At 47.1% G+C, this 23,458-nt stretch overlaps 1 protein-coding gene across 1 annotated transcript in view; it reads left to right on the top strand.

Moving 5' to 3' along the window:
- Positions 1 to 7,257: 7,257 nt before the first annotated feature.
- The window catches only part of LOC132379186 (leucine-rich repeat and immunoglobulin-like domain-containing nogo receptor-interacting protein 1), a 569,173-nt gene continuing 552,972 nt past the window's right edge, over positions 7,258 to 23,458 (top strand). The window contains exon 1 of the mRNA XM_059946860.1: positions 7,258 to 7,812. The gene's annotated coding sequence lies outside the window, so the exon portion shown is untranslated. The remainder of the gene's footprint in view (positions 7,813 to 23,458) is intronic.

Genomic DNA, 23,458 nt, shown 5'->3' with positions numbered 1-23,458 from the left:
TTCTGTGTCTTATGTTCTACATTCTATGTTCTGTTCTACATTCTACGTTCTATGTTCTGTTCTACATTCTATGTTCTGTTCTACGTTCTATGTTCTATGTTCTGTTCTATATCTTATGTTCTGTTCTACGTTCTATCTTCTGTTCTATGTCTTATGTCCGGTCCTATGTCTTATGTCCTGTTCTATGTCTTATGTTCTGTTCTATGTCCTATGTTCTGTTCTACGTTCTATGTTCTATGTTCTATTCAATGTCCTATGTTCTGTTCTATGTCTTATGGTCTACATTATATGTTCTATGTTCTTTGTTCTGATGTAGTCCTATGTTCTGTTGTATGTCCTATGTGCTGTTCTACATTCTGTGTTCTGTTCTACGTTCTATGTTATGTTCTACTTTCTATGTTCTGTTGTGCATACTGTGTTCTGTTCTATGTTCTGTGATATGTTCTATGTTCTGTTCTACATTCTATGTTCTGTTCTATGTTCTATGTTCTGTTCTATGTCCGATGTTCTGTTCTATGTCTTATTTTCTGATCTACGTTCTGTGTTCTGTTCTACGTCCTATGTCTTATGTTCTGTTCTGCGTTCTATGTTCTGTTCTACATTCTATGTTATTTTCTACGTTCTATGTTCTGTTCTACGTTCTATGTTCTATGTTCTATTCAATGTCCTATGTTCTGTTCTATGTCTTATATTCTACATTCTATGTTTTGTTCTACGTTCTATGTTCTATGTTCTATTCAATGTCCTATGTTCTGTTCTATGTTCTGTTCTACATTCTATGTTCTGTTCTATGTCCTATGTTCTGTTCTACGTTCTATGTTCTGCTCTACATTCTATGTTCTGTTCTACATTCTATGTTCTTTGTTCTGTTCTATGTCTTATGTTCTGTTCTATGTCCTATGTTTTGTTCTACGTTCTATCTTCTGTTCTATGTCCTATGTTCTGTTCCATGTCCTATGTTCTGTTCTATGTTCTATGTTCTGTTCTACATTCTATGTTCTATGTTCTGTTCTATATCTTATGTTCTGTCCTATGTCTTATGTTCTGATCTACATTCTGTGTTCTGTTCTATATCCTATGTCTTATGTTCTGTTCTACGTTCTATGTTTTGTCCTACGTCCTATGTTATGTTCTACATTCTATGTTCTGTCCTATCTCTTATGTTCTGTTCTGCATTCTATGTTCTGTTCTTCGTTCTATGTTCTGTTCTATGTTCTATGTTCTATGTTCTATTCAATGTCCTGTGGTCTGTTCTATGTCTTATGTTCTACATTCTATGTTCTGTTCTACGTTCTATGTTCTGTTCTACGTTCTATGTTCTGTTCTACGTTCTATGTTCTATTCAATGTCCTATGTTCTGTTCTATGTTCTATCCTATGTCTTATGTTCTGTTCTATGTCATATATTCTGTTCTATGTTCTATGTTCTATGTACTGTTCTATGTTCTGTTCTATGTACTGTTCTATGTTCTGTTCTATGTTCTATGTTTGGTTCTACATTCCATGTTCTAAGTTCTGTTCTATGTTTTATGTTCTGTTCTACGTTCTACATTCTATGTTCTATTTTCTATTCAATGTCCTATGTTCTGTTCTGTGTCTTATGTTCTACATTCTAAGTTCTGTTCTACGTTGTACGTTCTGTTCAGTTCTACGTTCTATGTTCTGTTGTATGTCCTATGTTCTGTTCTACATTCTGTGTTCTGTTCTATGTGCTATGTTATGTTCTACGTTCTATGTTCTGTTCTACATTCTATGTTCTATTCAATGTCCTATGTTCTGTTCTATGTCTTATGTTCTACATTCTATGTTCTGTTCTACGTTCTATGTTCTATTCAATGTCCTATGTTCTGTTCTATGTTCTATCCTATGTCTTATGTTCTGTTCTATGTCATATATTCTGTTCTATGTCCTATGTTCTATGTACTGTTCTATGTTCTGTTCTATGTACTGTTCTATGTTCTGTTCTATGTTCTATGTTTGGTTCTACATTCCATGTTCTAAGTTCTGTTCTATGTTTTATGTTCTGTTCTACGTTCTACATTCTATGTTCTATTTTCTATTCAATGTCCTATGTTCTGTTCTGTGTCTTATGTTCTACATTCTATGTTCTGTTCTACATTCTACGTTCTATGTTCTGTTCTACATTCTATGTTCTGTTCTACGTTCTATGTTCTATGTTCTGTTCTATATCTTATGTTCCGTTCTACGTTCTATCTTCTGTTCTATGTCTTATGTCCGGTCCTATGTCTTATGTTCTATTCAATGTCCTATGTTCTGTTCTATGTCTTATGTTCTACATTATATGTTCTATGTTCTTTGTTCTGATGTAGTCCTATGTTCTGTTGTATGTCCTATGTGCTGTTCTACATTCTGTGTTCTGTTCTACGTTCTATGTTATGTTCTACTTTCTATGTTCTGTTCTACATTCTGTGTTCTGTTCTACGTTCTATGTTATGTTCTACTTTCTATGTTCTGTTCTGCATACTGTGTTCTGTTCTATGTTCTGTTCTATGTTCTATGTTTGGTTCTACATTCCATGTTCTAAGTTCTGTTCCATGTTTTATGTTCTGTTCTACGTTCTACATTCTATGTTCTATTTTCTATTCAATGTCCTATGTTCTGTTCTGTGTCTTATGTTCTACATTCTATGTTCTGTTCTACATTCTACGTTCTATGTTCTGTTCTACATTCTATGTTCTGTTCTACGTTCTATGTTCTATGTTCTGTTCTATATCTTATGTTCTGTTCTATGTCTTATTTTCTGATCTACGTTCTGTGTTCTGTTCTACGTCCTATGTCTTATGTTCTGTTCTGCGTTCTATGTTCTGTTCTTCGTTCTGTGTTCTGTTCTACGTTCTATGTTCTATTCAATGTCCTATGTTCTGTTCTATGTCTTATGTTCTACATTCTATGTTTTGTTCTACGTTCTATGTTCTATGTTCTATTCAATGTCCTATGTTCTGTTCTATGTTCTGTTCTACATTCTATGTTCTGTTCTATGTCCTATATTCTGTTCTACGTTCTATGTACTGCTCTACATTCTATGTTCTGTTCTACATTCTATGTTCTTTGTTCTGTTCTATGTCTTATGTTCTGTTCTATGTCCTATGTTTTGTTCTACGTTCTATCTTCTGTTCTATGTCCTATGTTCTGTTCCATGTCCTATGTTCTGTTCTATGTTCTATGTTCTGTTCTACATTCTATGTTCTATGTTCTGTTCTATATCTTATGTTCTGTCCTATGTCTTATGTTCTGATCTACATTCTGTGTTCTGTTCTATATCCTATGTCTTATGTTCTGTTCTACGTTCTATGTTTTGTCCTACGTCCTATGTTATGTTCTACATTCTATGTTCTGTCCTATCTCTTATGTTCTGTTCTGCATTCTATGTTCTGTTCTTCGTTCTATGTTCTGTTCTATGTTCTATGTTCTATTCAATGTCCTGTGGTCTGTTCTATGTCTTATGTTCTACATTCTATATTATGTTCTACATTCTATGTTCTGTTCTACATTCTGTGTTCTGTTCTATGTTCTATGTTCTGTTCTACCTTCTATGTTCTGTTCTACATTCTATGTTCTGTTCTACGTTCTATGTTCTATTCAATGTCCTATGTTCTGTTCTATGTCTTATGTTCTACATTCTATATTATGTTCTACATTCTATGTTCTGTTCTACATTCTGTGTTCTGTTCTATGTTCTATGTTCTGTTCTACCTTCTGTTCTGTTCTATGTCTTATGTTCTGTCCTATGTCTTATGTTCTGTTCTATGTCCTATGTTCTGTTCTATGTCCTATGTTCTGTTCTACGTTCTATGTTCTGTTCTATGTCCTATGTTCTGTTCTACATTCTATGTTCTGTCCTCAGTCCTATGTTCTGTTCTATGTCTTATGTTCTGTTCTATGTTCTGTTCCATGTTCTATGTTCTGTTCTACATTCTATGTTCTGTTCTGCGTTCCATGTTCTGATCTACTTTCTATGTTCTACATAGGCTCCCACAAGCATCTACTACCAACAAGACTGTAAGATAATTAATATTGCTCCGGTATATTCAAATAGGCGCCACAGTAGCTAAGCGTTATAATGATGCTATTACATGTTGGGGCATTGGAAAACGGAGTTCAGTCCCAGCGTTATCCATACATTGTTAATACATCATCCTCGTGGAATGTGTGGCTTTCCTCCGGGTGCTCCGGTTTCCTACCACAGTCCAAAGATGCAGCAGTTAAAAGGTTATTGTGTCATTGTGAATCGTCCTGTGATTAGTTTAGGGTCCAGATGGTGCAGCTTGATGGGCCGGAAGAGTCTGTTTGACCCTTGTGTCTCCAAATAAAAAATAAAAAGTATTCAAGACCCATCTGACTGGGAACTCGACCGTCCACCTGCTACATCTGATATAGATGTTGGAGCCCAGTGTCGGCGACTCGAAGAGTCTAGAGCTAAGGGTCGTAGGTTAGAGGCCTGGAGGCAGCCTTTGCTGAAGTTAGAAGTGAGTGTGTGTGTGTGTGAGAGAGAGAGTATGTGTTTCTGTGTGTGCGTGTTTGTGTGTGTGTGAGTGTGTTTCTGTGTGTGTTTCTCTGTGTGTGTGTGTGTGTGTGTGAGAGAGAGAGAGAGAGAGTATGTGTGTGTGTGTGTGAGAGAGAGAGAGAGTATGTGTGTCTGTGTGTGTGAGAGAGAGAGAGAGAGAGTATGTGTTTCTGTGTGTGTGTGTCTGTGTGTGTGTCTGTGAGTGAGTGTTTCTGTGTGTGCGTGTGTGTCTGTGTGTGTGAGTGTGTGTTTCTGTTTGTGTGTCTGTGAGTGTGTGTTTCTGTGTGTGCATGTGTGTGAGTGTGTTTTTCTGTGCGTGTGTGTCTGTTTGTGAGTGTGTGTGTGTGTGTGTGAGAGAGAGAGAGAGAGAGAGTATGTGTTTCTGTGTGTGTGTGTGTCTGTGTGTGAGTGTGTGTTTCTGTGTGTGTGTCTGTGAGTGAGTGTTTCTGTGTGTGCATGTGTGTCTGTGTGTGTGAGTGTGTGTTTCTGTTTGTGTGTCTGTGAGTGTGTGTTTCTGTGTGTGCATGTGTGTGTCTGTTTGCGAGTGTGTGTGTGTGTGTGTTTCTGTATCTGTTTCTGTGTGTGTGTGTGTGTGTGGGTGTCTGTATGTGTGTATGTGGTGTGTATACGATGGCATAAAGGGACCTGCTTTGCTGTTGTTTTGTTGTTGTTTTTGTTGTTCTGCTGAACACTGTGGACATACTGTGTGGCGACATTTGTGGGCTTCCCCCAGCACATCCTCAAGATGTGGGTTGTTAATGCAAATGACACTGTATGTTTTGTAGTAGATGTGATCCTGAATGTGACATCTGAAAGAAGACAGAAACCAGACTGCAGAAGGAACTCACAGCTCAGGCAGCACCTGGAGAGAGAAATGGACAGATTGAGATGCTTCAGCGTGAGTCCATGTGATAGTCTTGACCTGAAAAGTCAAATGTCCGTCTCCCTCCACAGACGTTGCTCAACCCACTCAATTCCAACAGCAGTTTGGTTTTTTTTGCTCCAGATGTTGGTATCTGCACTCTCCAGTGTCTTGCTGAAAGGTGCCAGCTGTGAGATCTTGTTGTGTACAAACTGGCTGGCGTGCCTCCTACAGTGACTTCTACTTCAAATGTTACCTGCGTCTGTAAGATGGCCTGAGATGTACCCGGCTGCATCAGAGGCATCAGCTGGGGTCGGGGTGCTGTTTTCCACACAGCCAGGCCTTGGTCCAATGGCAGGAGGTCCATGGACATCTGGAGACTGTTGCAATAATGACCGAGATTTGGTGCCACTGGAGTCAGAATCTGGTTTATGATCACCGGCATGTGTCATGAAATTTGTTAACTTAGTAGCAGCAGTTCAACGCAATACATGATAATACAGAAAGTTAAAAATAAATCAATAAATTATAGAAAGTATATTAAATAGTTAAATTAATAATAGTGCAAAAATAGAAATCATAGATAAAGAAGTGTGATGTAGTGTCCAAAGCTTCAATGTCCATTTAGGAATCGGATGGCAGAGGGGAAGAAGTTGTTCCTGAATCGCTGAGAGTGTGCCTTCAGGCTTCTGTACCTCCTACCCGATGGTGCCAGGGAGAGAAGGGCATGCCCTGGGTGTGGAAGTCCTTCATAATGAACGCTGCCTTTCTGAGGTGCCACTCCTAGAAGATGTCCTGGATACTGCTGAGACTAGTATCCAAGATGGAGCTGACTAATTTCATGATTTTCTGCAGCTTCTTTCAATCCTGTGCCTTAGCACCCACCCCCATACCAGTGATGCAGCCAGTCAGAATCAATGGTGACTGACCAACTCTGAGCTGCCCTATCCCGGATGCCATTGATACCAGACCAACCCCTGTCCACCCTGAGAGCCTGTCCTCTGGCCACTGGACTCCCAGCATCCAGTCAAACCAATCAGTGAATTACTCTTCTCCCCATCTGACCATTCAATTCTGTGTTGGGCACGTATCCAGCTGACACTGCCCAGCCTGCACACACAGGCACCACAGACCCAGCTAACAGGGTTCACCTCCTGCTCAGCCTATTTAACCCACATTCTCATCCGCAGTCCATTCAACCCGCCAGCCTCATACCTTGTTCTCTGTTGTGCTTAGTTTCTCTTCTCTCTTGTATTGTGTCCCCCGTGGCTTGTCATCTTGTGGTCTAGTACTAAAGTTATCACTCACTGCTGAGTTGGCTCTGCTGCTCTGGTTTTGGGTCAAGCCTCCTCTACATTTCCTGACAGACAAGTGTGGAAAGACTAAAGGCTCCCAACTCCCAGTCCCCTCCCTGTTTCCTGCATTGATATAGACCAGGGGTCCCAACCTGGAGTCAACCCGCGGCCCCTTCCGTTAATGGTAGGTGTCAGGGGCATAAAACAGGGGCAACCTTTTGGAGCCTATAGGACACGGAGCAGAATTAGACCATTTGGCCCATCGAGTCTGCTCCACTACTCCATCATGGCTGATTTATTAGCCCTCTCAACCCCACTCTCCCCGTGACCTTTGACGCGCTTACTGACCGAGAGCGGACCCTCACGCCGAGCTCCAGCGTGATACCGGAGTGACAGTAACGGTCTGCTGCGGGGTTTGGGGTGGACGTGGACTGGTCAGGAAATGGGCAGGCACCCGGGCGCCAGTTGATCCCCCAGTGAAGGCGAGTGGGGTAAGGGGCGGGCCGACGATTGGACCGGCTCCCGGCACAGAGGCTTGCGGGGTGACCGGTGTCCAGCCTCGCCTTGGCGGGCAGGCTTACGGCGGGCGGGCGGACGGTCGAGCTCACGGCAGCGCCGGAGCCGCGACACAGGCGTGTGGGCTGAGCGCAGCCAGAGAGGGTATTTGTGTGGGATCCCCCCCTGCCACGGACGGGCAGAGGGCAACAGCGTTACCGCAGGAGGGTGTGAACTGGGAAAAAATATATTTAAACACCCCTCCCTTCTTTTCTCCCTGCCTCCGGAGCAGAGGAGGCAAACTGCGCGGACTGAGTTACTGCGGATCCCTCGCGTTACCCAGTGCGCGCAGGAGCGGCGAGAGACCGGTCGCTCGGCACCGTCTGGCAATGCCACGGGCTGCGGGGATGAGAGTGAGCCGACCGCCGGCGGGGACGCGGGCACCGGGTGCCCGTGGAAGGAGCCTCTCTGTCTGAACGGAGCGGAGAACGCGCGGCGGCGGCGGCCGAACCAGTGAAGCCTCCCGGAGCTCAGCAGTCCCGGGAAGGCAGAGGCGCCCTTTCCCCAGCCCCGCTCCCCGGCTCCGCAGGGTTATGTTGGAGTTACAGCGTCCTGGAGAACGTCCGAGCAACCGGGGTAAGTGACGGGCATCTGGGAAGGTGAGGGTCCTTGTGGGGCTGTGTGGGTGTGTGTGTGGAGAGAGCGGTTCTGAGGGTGTGTTTATCTGTACGAGTGTGTGTGTGTGTGTGCGAACAGAGAGAGCGGGTCTGTGAGGGTGTGAGCGTGCGTGGGTGAAGATCTGTGTGTGTGTGTGTGTGTGTGTGTGTGTGTGTGTGTGTGTGTGTGTGTGTGTGTGTGTGTGTGTGTGTGTGTGTGTTGCAGCCTGCGTGCTCAACCCAGTTATGTAGTTGGGGAACGGACCGACAGGGAGACAGACGCAAATCAGCTTGTACCTACTGGTCTAACTGTAATCTGATTCTGTGGGATTCAGGACTGCGGCGTTATTGCGAGGTGTGCCCGTTCCCCGGGCCTCCTGCTCTGGGTAACAACAGGAGAAACAGAGGGTCCGGGTAACTTTGCCCCGGCGCGGGGGAATGACCCCGGGGGGGGGGGGGGGGAGGAGGGTGAAGCACGGCCCGGAGACAAAGGTCCGCCGGTCCATGCTGCACCAGTACTGAGCTTCTAAACAGACTAAGGGACCAATTTGACATTGAGTGCTGTCGGCGGGGCAGCAGCTCGTCCTGTCGTGGGAAATCTCACCGGCAACACATACTTCAGTCAAATCTATTTCTTTATAAAAGAAAACTAGCAGTTCCCACAGCCCTCCATCACTGCAGCTCCAACAGCGCCGAGCTGTTGAAAGGTTGGGCCGGCTGCGGCGGGGTATTTATCGCGGGGGAGGCGCTGGGTTATGGTGTACACCAGGAACCGCGATACGAGGGTTAGGCGGGGAGGGGAGGCTTGATCTGGATTGGGGGTAGGCGGCGGGGGGGGGGGGGAGATCTCTGCTGATGGCGGGATTTGATCCACGGAGCAGAATGTCAAACAAAAGGACTGGAGATACCCCTCCGGTCGGGCAACGTCCGTGGGCAGAGAAACCGGGTCGGGACGGTGACCTTCTGTCAGAATACAGTTCTCGATCTGAGACGTTGTCCGGTTGCCTGAGCTGCTGGCTGTCCCTTGTTAAAGATCGTTCAATATTCAAAATTCAGGATTGGTTAATGCCATTTCCAGCATACTGGCGTAAACGAGAACAAAATCATTGCTACCCCGGATCCAATACAGCACAAAGAAATCTCAATAATGTACAATAAAGTTCACAATAATAACAAGTTACACCAGGTACAAATATATGAGATAGCTTATATACATAGATCAATAACAGGTGAGACATAAGGCATTTGAAGGGAAATGAGAAAGTGGCTTCGTGTTGCAGGCTCTGATCAGCCTTCCTGCTTGGGGAAAGTCACTGTGTTTTGAGTGTGGATGCTATGTACCATCCTCTCTGACAGGAGTGGGGCAAACAGTCCACGTTACTCTGTGAAAGAAGGAGGAGGGTGCTGCTCTGCCTCTAAGAGACACAAATTGTTACCCTGTGTCCCCCCCCCCCCCAGGAAGGCTGGTGGGAGCAGAGGCAGCTGAGGCCTGTCTTTGCCAGCCTGGGTGGTTTGGTCAGGGATGACACTGCTGGGGACTCGATGGTCAGGCAGCATCTGTGGGGATGGGGGGGGGGAGGGAGAATGGACAGCTGAGGTTTTAGGTCCTGGGGCCTGGAATCTGTTCTGCTGCTGGTTTAGTAGCCAAGCCAACCCATGGAGTGGCCGTAAGTCAGAGTTGGGCCATTTGGCCTATCATGTCTACTGTACAATCAAGGCTGATTTGTTATCTGTCTCAACCCCATTCTCCAGACTTCTCCCCGTAACCTTTGACACCCTTACTAATCAAGAAGCCATCAACCTCCGATTTAAACATACCCAATAATTTGGCCTCCACAGCTGCCAATGGCAATGAGTTCCACAGATTCACCACCTTCAGGCTGAAGATCACCTCCATCTCTGTTCCAAAGGGGCATGTTCTGTTCTCAGACTGAGCCCTCTGGTCCTGGACTCATCCACTGTAGGAAACGTCCTCTCCACGTCCACTCCGTCTAGGCTTTTCAATATTCAATAGATTTCAGTGTAATCTTCCCTCATTCTTCTAAATTCCAGCAAGTGCAGACCCTGAGCCATCAAACACTCCTCATACATTAACCCTTTTCTTCCTGGGATCTCTCTTGTGAATCTGCTCTGGATTCTCTCTAATACCAACCTATCTATTCTTTGATAAGGGGCTCACAATACTCCAAGTGTGGTCTGGCCATGCCTCAGCGTTACACTTATGTTCTAGTCCTCTCTAGCTCGCCTGTGGCTGAGGGGGTTGTGGGGCCATTAACGCCTGGATTCCATTGGCTCCGGAATCAGCCCCACTCCAGAATCCGGCAGCAGCACTGAAGAATTCTGTCCTGGAGGAGGCACTAAGCTGAGCTTTCTCCCTATCGGGGAGATTCAATACACCTGAGTCACCTGGTCACTACAGGCCATTCTGCCCATCCTTCTGCTTCCTATCTGCTAATTGGGTCTCTGCAAATTTCTTCTTTTGCTCCTCATCTGGTGGACCCAAAGAGAACAGTCTTTCGAGGGAAGTCCCCCTCACTGCAGAGCTGTAACTGGCACAGTCCTCTCTCTCTCTCCCTCTGGTCCTATGCCATGTAAAAATGAATGAGCAAAGCTTATCCCACTACCAACAACTCTGAATAAAAAGCAAACAGCTTCACTAGTGGTTTCTTACTGTGCGTATACTGGCGTCCCCCATAAGTAAGAAAGGCTGTGATGGCATTGGTGAGGTTCACAAGGATGATTCCAGGAATGAAAGGGTTAACATATGAAGAGTTATAGTAAAACCAGTGTGTTCTGAGGTTCAACACAATGTCCTTGCTTCTGTACTTATAGCCTATCTCTGTAATTCCTCAGATCATGTACATTTTAATGTCGTAGTTTGCGATTTTGGGATCTTATTGTGCACAATTCTAACCCCCATATCCAACATCACCAACTACATTAAGACTGACTCCATTGACTCTAAAATGCTTTAACGTGTCCTGAAGTTGCCTTTATTTTTCCAAATCTGAGCCGTGACCCTCTCTCTAGTTATGATTCTCCAAGTCCCAGCCCCCTAAGCTCGTGAATAGTCTGCCCAGTGCTGTATTGTTCTCTGCTTAATAGAGGGAGAGGCAGTAAGAAGGAGGAGTGTCTAGGGTGCAGGGGACTGGGGCAGAGTCTTCACAACAGTGACAGCAGCGTAATGTAGTGGTTAGTGTGATTCCATTACAGCTTGGGGCATCGGAGTTCAGAGTTCAGTCCTGGGGTCCACTATAAGGTCCCGCCCATGGAATGTACAGTTTCCACCCACACTCCAAAGATGCACCTGTTAGTAGGTTAATTGGTATCGTAAATCGTCTCGTGATTCAGCTAGAGTTAAATTGGGGTTGTTGGTGGCACAGCTCAGTGGACCTAAAGGGTCGATTCCAAGCAGTATCTTTGAGTAAAACCTAAATTAAAAGAAAGTTAAATTCAAAGTAAATTTATCATCAAAGTATATATGCTGTATGTCACCGTATACAACCCAAGATTCATTTTCTTGCGGCCATACTCAGTAAACCGCTAATAGAATGAATGAAAGAGCACGGCCAACAGGATGGACGGGCAACTGCTGTGAAAAGGACAACAAACTGAGCAAATGCAGAAGGGAAACAATCAATAAATAAATATTGAGAACATCAGATGAAGAGTGATTCCATAGATTGTGGGAGCAGTTCAGTGATGGGGTGAGGGAAATTATCCCCTCTGGTTCAAGAGCTTGATGTTTGAGGGGTAATTACTGCTCCTGAACCTGGAGGTGTGGGATCTGAGTTCCTGTACCTCCTTCTCAATGGCAGCAGCAAGAAGAGACACCATGTGATTCTGATGACACGCGCTGCTTTCCTGCGACGGCGCTCTGTGTACACCTACCACTTGCCTGCCTGAGCTCTGTCTGGGGTGGGGCTTAGGAACAGACTGAATCCATGAACAAAGCTGTTCTCACGTGGGTGGGAGTAGGTTATGTGTGCAGGTGAACAGACACATAGTAAACAGGTACAGGTGTCAGCAGGGCCAGTTGTCCACAAGGTGTTCAGCATCAGAATCGGGTTTAATATCACTGGCATTTGTCACGAAATTTGTTGTTTTGCTGCCGCATTATGTTGCAATTAAAAATCTATAACTTACACTAAAAAATGCATAGTTAGGTAGTGCAAAATGGGAACAAATGAAGTCGTGGGGTAGTGTACATCGGTTCATTGTCCATTCATAAATCTGATGGCAGAGGAGAAGAAACTACAGTATTGTGAAAATGCCGAGTGTGCGTTTTCAGGCTCCTGTACCTTCTCCTCGATGGTAGCAATGAGAAGAGGGCATGTCCTGGGGGACGGGGGTCCTTAATGATGGATGCTGCCTTCTTGAGGTATCGCTTTTTGAAGATGCCCTCGCTGTTGGGGTGGCTAGTACCCATGACGGAACTGGCAAAGTTTGCGATTGTCTGCAGCTTTTCCAATCTTGTGCAGTCACCCCTCCATTCAATAGTGTTTGTAGAAAGTTCCCTCTGTAAATGTGGTCTCTGAAAGACGTGCAGTAATTTGTTATTGTCACACAGTACAGAAACAGGCCTTTTAGCCCAATTAATACAAAACAACCAAGACTCCCATCTAACAAGAGAAAATCTGCAGATGCTAGAAATCCAAACAACACACACAAAATGTTGGAGGAACTCAGCTGGCCAGGCAGCATCTATGGAAAGGAGTACAGTCGAGGTTTTGGGTCGAGACCCTTCATCAGGACTGGCAACAAACTAATGGCATGAACACAGATTTCCATAACCTCTGGAAATTTTACCCCTTCCCCTTCTCAATTCCCCATTCAGGCTCCTTTCTTATTTCTTCTCCTTGCCTTATTGCCTTTCACCTTCCACAGGTGCCCTTCCTCCATCCCTTCCTCCCATGGTCCACTCTTCTCCCCCATCAGATTCCTTTTTCAGCCACTTACCTCTTCTGCCTCTCACTTCCTATCTTCTCGCTTCAATCTCCTCTTCACGCACGCGCTTACCTTTCCCCTCCCTCATCTTCTAATCCTGTCTTCTTGCCCTTTCCTTTCCAGTGCTGATGAAGGGTCTCGGCCCAAAACGCCATTTTCATTGGTGCTGACTGACCTGCCAGGTTCCTCCAGCATCCATGTGTGAGGGTTGCTCTGCAGAGTCTCCTGCGTTTATAATAACCTTGGTATCTTTGCAGCCAGAAGGGCTGGTAGGCAGTCCAGGTCTAATATCTCATCTGAACTCTGGTTCCTGCCACAATGCAGCACACCCAGAGCACTGGACAGGCTGGAGACTCCCAGCCGAAATTCTGGAATGAGATCTGGGCCCATTGGAGGCACTGACCCAGAATAATGAAGGAGCATTTCATGATCTCATCGGAAATTACAGGAATCTCCCTTCTCCTATCCAAGAATAATTATCAGTCAACTAGAAAATAGTGGACCTGGCAACCCTTTTGAACACTGTCTCTGTAATGGAATATGCTCTTGTGCTATGCATCTCTCTACTTACATCCTTTCATATGAAGTGCATAAAAATAGAACAACAATAAATATTCCACTTTGCAGGAATTTGAAGGTATCGCCTATTAAATTCTCTGACAGTGCAGTAACTCATCATTTCCAATCCACAGGCTGTGGGTTCTAAGCTGCTCCCCTGAGTGTGAGAGACTGCTTCACTGTAGGAGGAGGTGTCCCTCCGTAGCCCCACTCCAGAGTGTGAGGGAGTGCCTCTGTAACCCCACTCCAGAGTGTGAGAGGGTGCCTCTGTAATTCCACTCCAGAGTGTGAGGGAGTGCCTCTGTAACCCCACTCCTGAGTGTGAGGGAGTGCCTCTGTAATCCCACTCCAGAGTGTGAGGAGGTGTCCCTCCGTAGCCCCACTCCAGAGTGTGAGGGAGTGCCTCTGTAACCCCACTCCTGAGTGTGAGGGAGTGCCTCTGTAATCCCACTCCAGAGTGTGAGGAGGTGTCCCTCCGTAGCCCCACTCCAGAGTGTGAGGGAGTGCCTCTGTAACCCCACTCCAGAGTGTGAGGGGGTGCCTCCATAGCCCCACTCCAGAGTGTGAGGGAGTGCCTCCAGAGCCCCACTCCAGAGTGTGAGGGGGTGCCTCTGTAACCCCACTCCAGAGTGTGAGGGAGTGCCTCCGTAGCCCCACTCCAGAGTGTGAGGGAGTGCCTCTGTAACCCCACTCCAGAGTGTGAGGGGGTGTCTCTGTAACCCCACTCCAGAGTGTGAGGGAGTGCCTCTGTAACCCCACTCCAGAGTGTGAGGGGGTGCCTCTGTAACCCCACTCCAGAGTGTGAGGGAGTGCCTCTGTAACCCCACTCCAGAGTGGGAGGGGGTGCCTCCGTAGTCCCACTCCAGAGTGTGAGGGGGTGCCTCCGTAGCCCCACTCCAGAGTGGGAGGGGGTGCCTCTGTAACCCCACTCCAGAGTGTGAGGGAGTGCCTCCGTAGCCCCACTCCAGAGTGTGAGGGAGTGCCTCTGTAACCCCACTCCAGAGTGTGAGGGGGTCCCTCCGTAGCCCCACTCCAGAGTGGGAGGGGGTGTCCCTCCGTAGCCCCACTCCAGAGTGTGAGGGGGTGCCTCTGTAACCCCACTCCAGAGTGGGAGGGGGTGCCTCCGTAGCCCCACTCCAGAGTGTGAGGGGGTGCCTCTGTAACCCCACTCCAGAGTGTGAGGGGGTGTCTCTGTAACCCCACTCCAGAGTGTGAGGGAGTGCCTCTGTAACCCCACTCCAGAGTGTGAGGGGGTGCCTCTGTAACCCCACTCCAGAGTGTGAGGGAGTGCCTCCGTAGCCCCACTCCAGAGTGTGAGGGGGTGCCTCTGTAACCCCACTCCAGAGTGTGAGGGGGTGCCTCCGTAGCCCCACTCCAGAGTGTGAGGGAGTGCCTCTGTAACCCCACTCCAGAGTGGGAGGGGGTGCCTCCGTAGTCCCACTCCAGAGTGTGAGGGGGTGCCTCCGTAGCCCCACTCCAGAGTGGGAGGGGGTGCCTCTGTAACCCTACTCCAGAGTGTGAGGGAGTGCCTCCGTAGCCCCACTCCAGAGTGTGAGGGAGTGCCTCTGTAACCCCACTCCAGAGTGTGAGGGGGTCCCTCCGTAGCCCCACTCCAGAGTGGGAGGGGGTGTCCCTCCGTAGCCCCACTCCAGAGTGTGAGGGGGTGCCTCTGTAACCCCACTCCAGAGTGGGAGGGGGTGCCTCCGTAGCCCCACTCCAGAGTGTGAGGGGGTGCCTCTGTAACCCCACTCCAGAGTGTGAGGGGGTGCCTCTGTAACTCCACTCCAGAGTGTGAGGGAGTGCCTCTGTAACCCCACTCCAGAGTGTGAGGGGGTGCCTCTGTAACTCCACTCCAGAGTGTGAGGGGGTGCCTCTGTAATTCCACTCCAGAGTGTGAGGGAGTGCCTCTGTAACCCCACTCCAGAGTGTGAGGGGGTGCCTCTGTAACTCCACTCCAGAGTGTGAGGGAGTGCCTCTGTAACCCCACTCCAGAGTGTGAGGGAGTGCCTCTGTAATCCCACTCCAGAGTGTGAGGAGGTGTCCCTCCGTAGCCCCACTCCAGAGTGTGAGGGAGTGCCTCTGTAACCCCACTCCAGAGTGTGAGGGGGTGCCTCCATAGCCCCACTCCAGAGTGTGAGGGAGTGCCTCCATAGCCCCACTCCAGAGTGTGAGGGGGTGCCTCTGTAACCCCACTCCAGAGTGTGAGGGGGTGCCTCTGTAACCCCACTCCAGAGTGTGAGGGAGTGCCTCCGTAGCCCCACTCCAGAGTGTGAGGGAGTGCCTCCGTAGCCCCACTCCAGAGTGTGAGGGAGTGCCTCTGTAACCCCACTCCAGAGTGTGAGGGGGTGCCTCTGTAACCCTACTCCAGAGTGTGAGGGAGTGCCTCTGTAACCCCACTCCAGAGTGTGAGGGAGTGCCTCTGTAACCCCACTCCAGAGTGTGAGGGAGTGCCTCCGTAGCCCCACTCCAGAGTGTGAGGGGGTGCCTCTGTAACCCCACTCCAGAGTGTGAGGGGGTGCCTCCGTAGCCCCACTCCAGAGTGTGAGGGAGTGCCTCTGTAACCCCACTCCAGAGTGGGAGGGGGTGCCTCCGTAGCCCCACTCCAGAGTGTGAGGGGGTGCCTCCGTAGCCCCACTCCAGAGTGGGAGGGGGTGCCTCTGTAACCCCACTCCAGAGTGTGAGGGAGTGCCTCCATAGCCCCACTCCAGAGTGTGAGGGGGTGCCTCTGTAACCCCACTCCAGAGTGTGAGGGGGTGCCTCCGTAGCCCCACTCCAGAGTGTGAGGGGGTGCCTCTGTAGCCCCACTCCAGAGTGTGAGGGAGTGCCTCAGTAACCCCACTCCAGAGTGTGAGGGGGTGCCTCTGTAACTCCACTCCAGAGTGTGAGGGGGTGCCTCTGTAACCCCACTCCAGAGTGTGAGGGGGTGCCTCTGTAACTCCACTCCAGAGTGTGAGGGAGTGCCTCTGTAACCCCACTCCAGAGTGTGAGGAGGTGTCCCTCCGTAGCCCCACTCCAGAGTTGTAGGGTGTGTCCCTCCGTAGCCCCACTCCAGAGTGTGAGGGGGTGCCTCTGTAACCCCACTCCAGAGTGTGAGGGAGTGCCTCTGTAACCCCACTCCAGAGTGTGAGGGGGTGCCTCTGTAACCCCACTCCAGAGTGTGAGTGAGTGCCTCCGTAGCCCCACTCCAGAGTGTGAGGGGGTGCCTCCGTAGCCCCACTCCAGAGTGTGAGGGGGTGCCCCACTGTGGGAGGAGGTGGACTTTGCCTTTCTCCTTTCTTTGCTTAACCAACATCACCAGATGTGAGAGAGGCATTCCCTCTGCCCTTGACGTTGCTGATGAATTGTGCTCTTGGGAGGTGGGGCGAGGCACAGAAGCACAACACTGTACTGTGTCAGCAACCCAGGTTCAACTCCCACCACCGTCTGTAAGGAGTTTGTACCTTCTCCCTGTGACCACATGGGTTTCCTCCCACAGTCCAAAGACAAAGCAGTGGGTTAATTAGTTATCGTAAGTTGTCCTGTGGTTTGGCGAGGGTTAAATTGGGACTTGCTGGGTGGTGCAGATTGAAGACCCGAAGGCCTGTTCCACACTGTATTGCAATAATAGACAGATACATAAATAGATGCTCCACACTGTATCACAATAAATAAACCAACTAAATAACTCCTGAGTCACAGACTGGAGCATTCGTGGAATAAAATAATCTTTGCCAAACCGTGAAATGTGTCGTGAAATGCATCATTTACATCAAATCAAGTCAGTGAGGATATTGTGGGGGCAGCACGTGGGACGAAACCAGAGCACCCAGAGGAAGCAGAACCCGTAACTGGGGGAATGCATAAACGACTCCCAGACAGGAGTAAAGCGATTTCCTCGCACCATGCATCATTCCAGTCTGTGCCAGTCTCCAGCCTACCATCACGGAAGGCCAGCCGTTCTTACGGACAGGGACTTGCAGGATTTAGGATCAGCATCAAGAATTCATTGAGCACATCTACACAGAACGACACCGCAGGAAAGCAGCATCCATCAACAAGGACCTCCACCACCCAAGTCACGCTCTCTCTCACTGCTGCCATCAGGAGGGTGCTACAGGAATCTCAGGAGCCACAGCACCAGGTTCAGGAGCAGCTGCTACATCTCAACCATCAGGCTCCTGAACCAGTGGAGATAACTTCACTCGCCCCATCACTGAACTCCCACAACCTATGGACTCACTTTCAAGGACTGTCCATCTCATGTTCTCAATATTTATTGCTTATTTATTATTATTATTATTATTATTATTATTATTATTATTATTGTTGTTGTTGTTGTTGTTGTTGTTGTTGTTGTTGTTGTTATTATGTTGATTTTTGTTATTTGCGCTGTTCATTTTCTTTTGCGTATTGGATGTTTGTCCATCCTGTTGGTTGCAGTCTTTCATTGATTCTACTGTGTTACTGTGAAAGCTAGAAATAGAAGCTAGAGGTACAGAGGCAGAAATAGGTCATGTCACTTATGCAGTGAGCTATGTTCTATGGGACATCTTCTGCAATTGAATGGAGCTCAGATGTATTGTGGATTGTGATTGGTCATGTGGGCGATGAGACAAGGATTGGCTGTCAAAGCCCAGGAACATTCTGATGTTCAGTCTTGGTGCCTTGGTTCACAAGATCCATCTGTCAACGTCCAGGGAAGGGCGAGCTGTACTCACCCAGGCAAGTGGGGTCCAATCCGACTCTTTCTTGTAGAAGTGAAGAAGTAGAGGGTGGGGTGGTTGGTGCACAAGTAGAGACAGCTTGTAGGCAGTTTATGAGGAAGGATAAGCAGATGATAGAGGAAAGATGCGCTCAGCCTAATGGTTTGGGATCTGTCTATTTTAATGCAAGGAGTGTCATAAGCAAGCTGATGAAGCATGGATCAGTACATGGAACTATGATGTTGTGGCCATTACAGAGACTTGGATGTCTCAGGGGCAGGAATGTCTGCTGAATGTGCTGGGCTTTAGATGTTTCAGAAAGGACAGGGAGGGAGGCGAAAGAAGTGGGGGAGCGGCATTACTAATTAGGGATAGTATCACGGCTGCAAAAAAGGAGGAAGTCATGGAGGCATTATCTACTGTGGGTGGAAGTCAGAAAAAGGAAGGGGGCAATAACTCTACTGAGTATTTTTTAAAAACCTCCCACGAAAATAGTAACAGAAACATCAAAGAACAGGTAGGGAGGCAGATTCTGGAATGGTACAATAATAATAGGGTTGCTGTGACAGGTGATTTTAACTTTCTTAATATTGACTGGCATCTCCTTAGAGCAAGGGGTTTAGATGGGGTGGAGTTATTTAGGTACGTTTAGGAATGTTTCCTGCTGCAATATGTAGGTAAACCAACTTGAGGAGAGGCTGTACTTGATCTGGTATTGGGACCTGAACCTGGTCAGGTGTCAGATCTTTCAGCGGGAGAGCATTTTGGAGGTAGTGATCGCAACTCTATCTCGTTTACCATGGTGATGGAGGGGGATAGGAGGAGACAATTTGGGAAAACCTTTAATTGGGTTAAGGAGAAATATGATGCTATTAGGCAGGAACTTGGGAGCATAAATTGGGAGCAGATGCTCTCAGGGAAATGCACGGCAGAAATGTGGCAAATGTTCAGGGGATATTTGTTCAGCAAATGTTCAGCATAAGTATGTTCCATTGAGGCAGGGAAAAGTTGGTAGGGTAAAAGGGATGTAAGAAGAAAAAAAAAGCTTATGAAAAGCTGAAGAAAGTAGACACTGTTAGAGCTCTGGAAAATTGCAAGGGTGCCAGGAAGGAGCTCAAGGATGGAATTAGAAGATCTAGAAGGGGCCATGAGAAGGCTTTGGCAAGCAGGATTAAGGAAAGCCCCAACGTATTCTACAAGTATGTGAAGAGCAAAAGGATGTGCCGAGTGAGAATAGGACCAATCTGAGCCAGAGGAGGTAGCTGAGGTACTTAATGAGTACTTTGCTTCAGTATTCACTAGGGAAAAGGACGTTGGCAATTATGTGGATGACTTACAGCAAACTGAAGTGCTCGAGTGTGTAGACATTAAGAAAGAGGATGTGCTGGAGATTTTGAGAAATATTAAGTTAGAGAAGTCACCGGGACCAGACAAGATACACCCCAGGCTACCATGGGAAGAAATGGAGGAAATCGCTGAGCCTCTGGCGATGATCTTTGCATCATCAATAGAGACAGGAAAAGTATCAGAAGATTAGAAGGTTGCAAACATTGTTCCCTTATTCAAGAAAGGGATTAGAGATAACCCAGGAAATTATAGCCCAGACTGAGTCTGACTTCAGTGGTGGGCAAGTTGTTGGAGTAGATTCTGAGAGACAGGATTTATGATAATTTGGAGAGACATAATCTGATTAGGGATAGTCAGTATGGCTTTGTTAAAGACAGGTCATGCCTTACAAAACTAACTGAATTCTTTAAGGATGTAACAAAACATGTTGATGAAGGTAGAGCAGTGGATGTAGTGTATATGGATTTTAGAAAAGCATTTGATAAGGTTCCCCATGCAAGTCTCCTTCAGAAAGTAATGAAGCATGGGATCCAAGGCAACTTTTCTTTGTGGATCCAGAACTGGCTTGCCCACAGGAGGCAAAAGGTTGTCATATTCTGCACAGAGGTCGGTGACCAGTGGTGTTCTGCAGGGATCTGTTCTGGGACCCCTCCTCTTTGAGATTTTTATAAATGACTTGGATGAAGAAGTGGAAGGGTGAGTTAGTAAGTTTGCTGTTGACACAAAAGCTGGGGGTGTCGTGAATAGTCTGGAGGGCTGTCAGAGATTACAGCAGGACAGTGATAGGGTGCAGAACTGGGCTGGGAAGTGGCATATGGAGATCAACCCAGATAAGTGTGAAGTGGTTCATTTCAGTAGGTCAAATTTGAAGACAGAATATAATATTAATGTTAAGACTCCTGACAGTAGGGAGGGTCTATGTCCATAGGACACTCAAAGCTGCTCCGCAGGATGACAGTGATGTTAGGAAGGCCTATGGTGTGTTGACCTTCATAACTGTGGGACAGAGTTCAAGAGGTAATGTTACAGTTATATAAGACCTTGGTTGGAGCCCATTTAGGATACCGTTCAGTTGTGGTCCCCTCACTGCAGAAAGGATGTGGATGCAATAGAGAGAGTTCAGAGGAGATTTACGAGGATGTTGCCTGGATTGGAGGGTGTGCCTTGAGAGAATAGGTTGAGTGAACTTGACCTTTTCTCCTTGGAGTGACAGAGGACTGGGGATGACCTGATAGAGGTGTATAAGATGATGAGAGGCCTTGATCATGTGGATAGCCCGAGGCTTTTCTCTAGAGCTGAAAAGGCTAACACAAGGAGGCATAGTTTTAAGGTACAAGGGGAATGTCAGAGGTAAGTTTTTCACCACTGATTGGTGGGTGTGTGTAATGCACTGTCAGCGACGGTGGTAGAGGCAGATATATTAGGGTCTTTAAAAAGATTGTTTGATAGGTAAATGGAGCTTAGAAAGATAGAGGGCTAGTTGGTAGGGAAGTATGTGCAGTTTCTAGAGTAGGTAACATGGTCAGCACAATATTGTGGGCCGAAGGGCCTGTAATGTTCTGTAGGTATCCATGTTCTATGTTCTACTGGAAGAGTTTGGGGTTTGATTCAGAATCAGGTTTATTGTCACAACATACACTCAGTGGCCACTTTATTAGGTGTATCTATACCTCATAAAATAGCCACAGAGTGTATGTTAGTGGCCTTCTGATGCTGCAGCCCAACCACTTCAAGGTTCCATGTGTTGTGCATTCCCAGATGCTCTTCTGCAGATTGTTGTTGTAATGTGTGGTTATTTGAGTTACTGTCGCCTTCCTTTCAGTTTAGCCATTCTCCCTGACCTTTCTCATTAACAAGGCATTTTTGCCCACAAAACTGATGCTCGCTGGATGTTTTTTTGATTTTCACACTATTCTCTGTAAACTCTAGAGACTGTTGTGTGTGTAAATACCAGGAGATCAACAGTTTCTGCGATACTCAAACCACCCCGTCTGGCACCAACAATCATTGCATGCTCAAAGTTATGAGATCACATTTTTCTCCATTCTGATGTTTGGTCTGAAAAACTCTTGACCATGTTTGCATGGTTTTATACATTGAGTTGCCGCCACATGATTGGCTGATTAGATAGTTGCATTAATGAGCAGGTGTACCGAATAAAACGGCCTCTGAGTGTAGATTGTGAAGCTTGTTCTGCTGCAGCATTACCGTGTAATACAAAAGTGTACTGAATTATGATAAGAAAAATACTATAAAAGTATACTATGAATTATAAGAAATATAAATAAATATTGCAAAAGGAGAGCAAAATAGTGAAGTGTTCATTGTCCATTAAGAAATTTGATTGTGGAGTGGAAGAAGCTGTTCTTAATACATAGAGCTTGCATCTTCAGGCTCCTATACCTCCTCCCTGAAGGTAGTAATGACAAGAATCCTTGTCCTGGATGTTGTGGGGGGGGGGGCAGGTAGGCAAGATCCAGAGTAATAGACGGCATCCTTTTGAGACATCTTTTGAAGATGTCCTTGCTATTGGGAGGCTAGTGCCCATGATGGAGCTGGGTGAGCCCACAGCGTTACTCACAGTGGGATTCCCAGTCTCTGAGTTGCCTTTGTAACCACAGTATCAATCTGGATGTTCCAGAGGAGCTTCCAGTCTGTGGGTCTGTCCATGAGCAGTCAACATTTGGAACCAAGACCTTTCATCAGGACTGGAAAGCAAGGGGTAAAAAGCCAGAATACGAAGGAGGGGGAGGGGAAGGAGGGCAAGCTAGAAGGTCAGGGGTGAAGCCGGAAGGTGGAGGAGATGTCAGGGGTAAGCTTTTTACGCAGAGAGTGGTGAGTGCGTGGAATGGGCTGCTGGCGGCAGTGGTGGAGGCGGAAACAATACGATATTTTAAGAGACTCCTGGGTGGTTACATGGACCTTAGAAAAATAGATGGCTATGGGTAAGCCTAGGTAGTTCTAAGGTAGGGACATGTTCGGCACAGCTTTGTGGGCCAAAGGGCCTGTATTGTGCTGTGGGGTTTCTATGCTTCTATGACAGGTGAGGAAGTAAGAATATGGGAGGTGGTAAGTGGAAAAGGTAAACAGCTGGAGAAGAAGGAATCTGCTGGGAAAGCAGAGTGGGCCATGTGAGAAAGGGAAGGAGGATGGGCTACTGAGGATAAAGTTAAGAGGCCAGAGTGGACACTGGCTTTGTTACAGTAATGATTCCATTTCCAGTCTCCTCCCTCACCCCAGGTGGGTTATCTTGTGTTAGACACGTTGGACTTGGGTTTGCTGGAGATGAGAAAAATGAGAGGCAACTTGAACAAATATCCTGGGTAGGTTGGACGTGGAGAGGAGGTTGCCTGGTGTGAGAAAATCTCACAATTGGGAATTTGTTTATAAATAAGGGGCTGCCCATTTAAGACAGAAAGTAAGTGCAGCTTACCCCCAGCACACCCTTAGGTTAACACAAATGAGCTTCAAGGTGCATACGATAAATAAATGAAACTGAATCTGAGAGATTTACCGGGATTGCTGCCGGGATTAGAGAACAGGTCTTATGAGGAATGGTTGAGTGAGCCAGGGCTTTTGTCTTTGGAGCGAGGGAGGATGTGAGGTGACTTGAGAGAGTCAAGCTGATAAGAGGCAGAGTCAGAGACTTTTTTCCATAACGTGTGAGGGCATAACTTGAAGGTGAATGGGGGAAAGTGTGGGAGGGAATGTCAAAGGTAGTTTTTAACATGGAGAGTGGTGGGTGTGTGGAATGTGCTTCAAGGGCTGGTGGCTGAGGCAGATATAATTAGGCACTTTTAAGAGAGATATGCACAAGGATGATAGAGAAATGGAGGGTTATGTAGGAGGAAGTCTTAGATTGATCTTAGAATAAGTTAAAAGGTCAGCATAATTTTGTGGGCAGAAGGGTCTGCCCTGTGCTGTCCTATGTTCTAAACTGTGCCGCTTCTGCCCTGGAGGTATTTGACAGAAGATTGTACAGTTCCCAATAACACGCATCTCAGCTGTTATACCTGCCCTAGGGAAGCTAATTGAAGAAAAGCATTGCTTTAGTCTGATTGCGAGCATTAGTGTAATGTTTGGTATCCAGCA

Source organism: Hypanus sabinus, chromosome 21 (assembly GCF_030144855.1).
Source record: "Hypanus sabinus isolate sHypSab1 chromosome 21, sHypSab1.hap1, whole genome shotgun sequence".
Taxonomy (NCBI): Eukaryota; Metazoa; Chordata; class Chondrichthyes; order Myliobatiformes; family Dasyatidae; genus Hypanus; species Hypanus sabinus.
The sequence above is the reverse complement of the archived record's forward strand: the minus strand, read 5'-3'. Positions and strand labels throughout refer to the sequence as shown.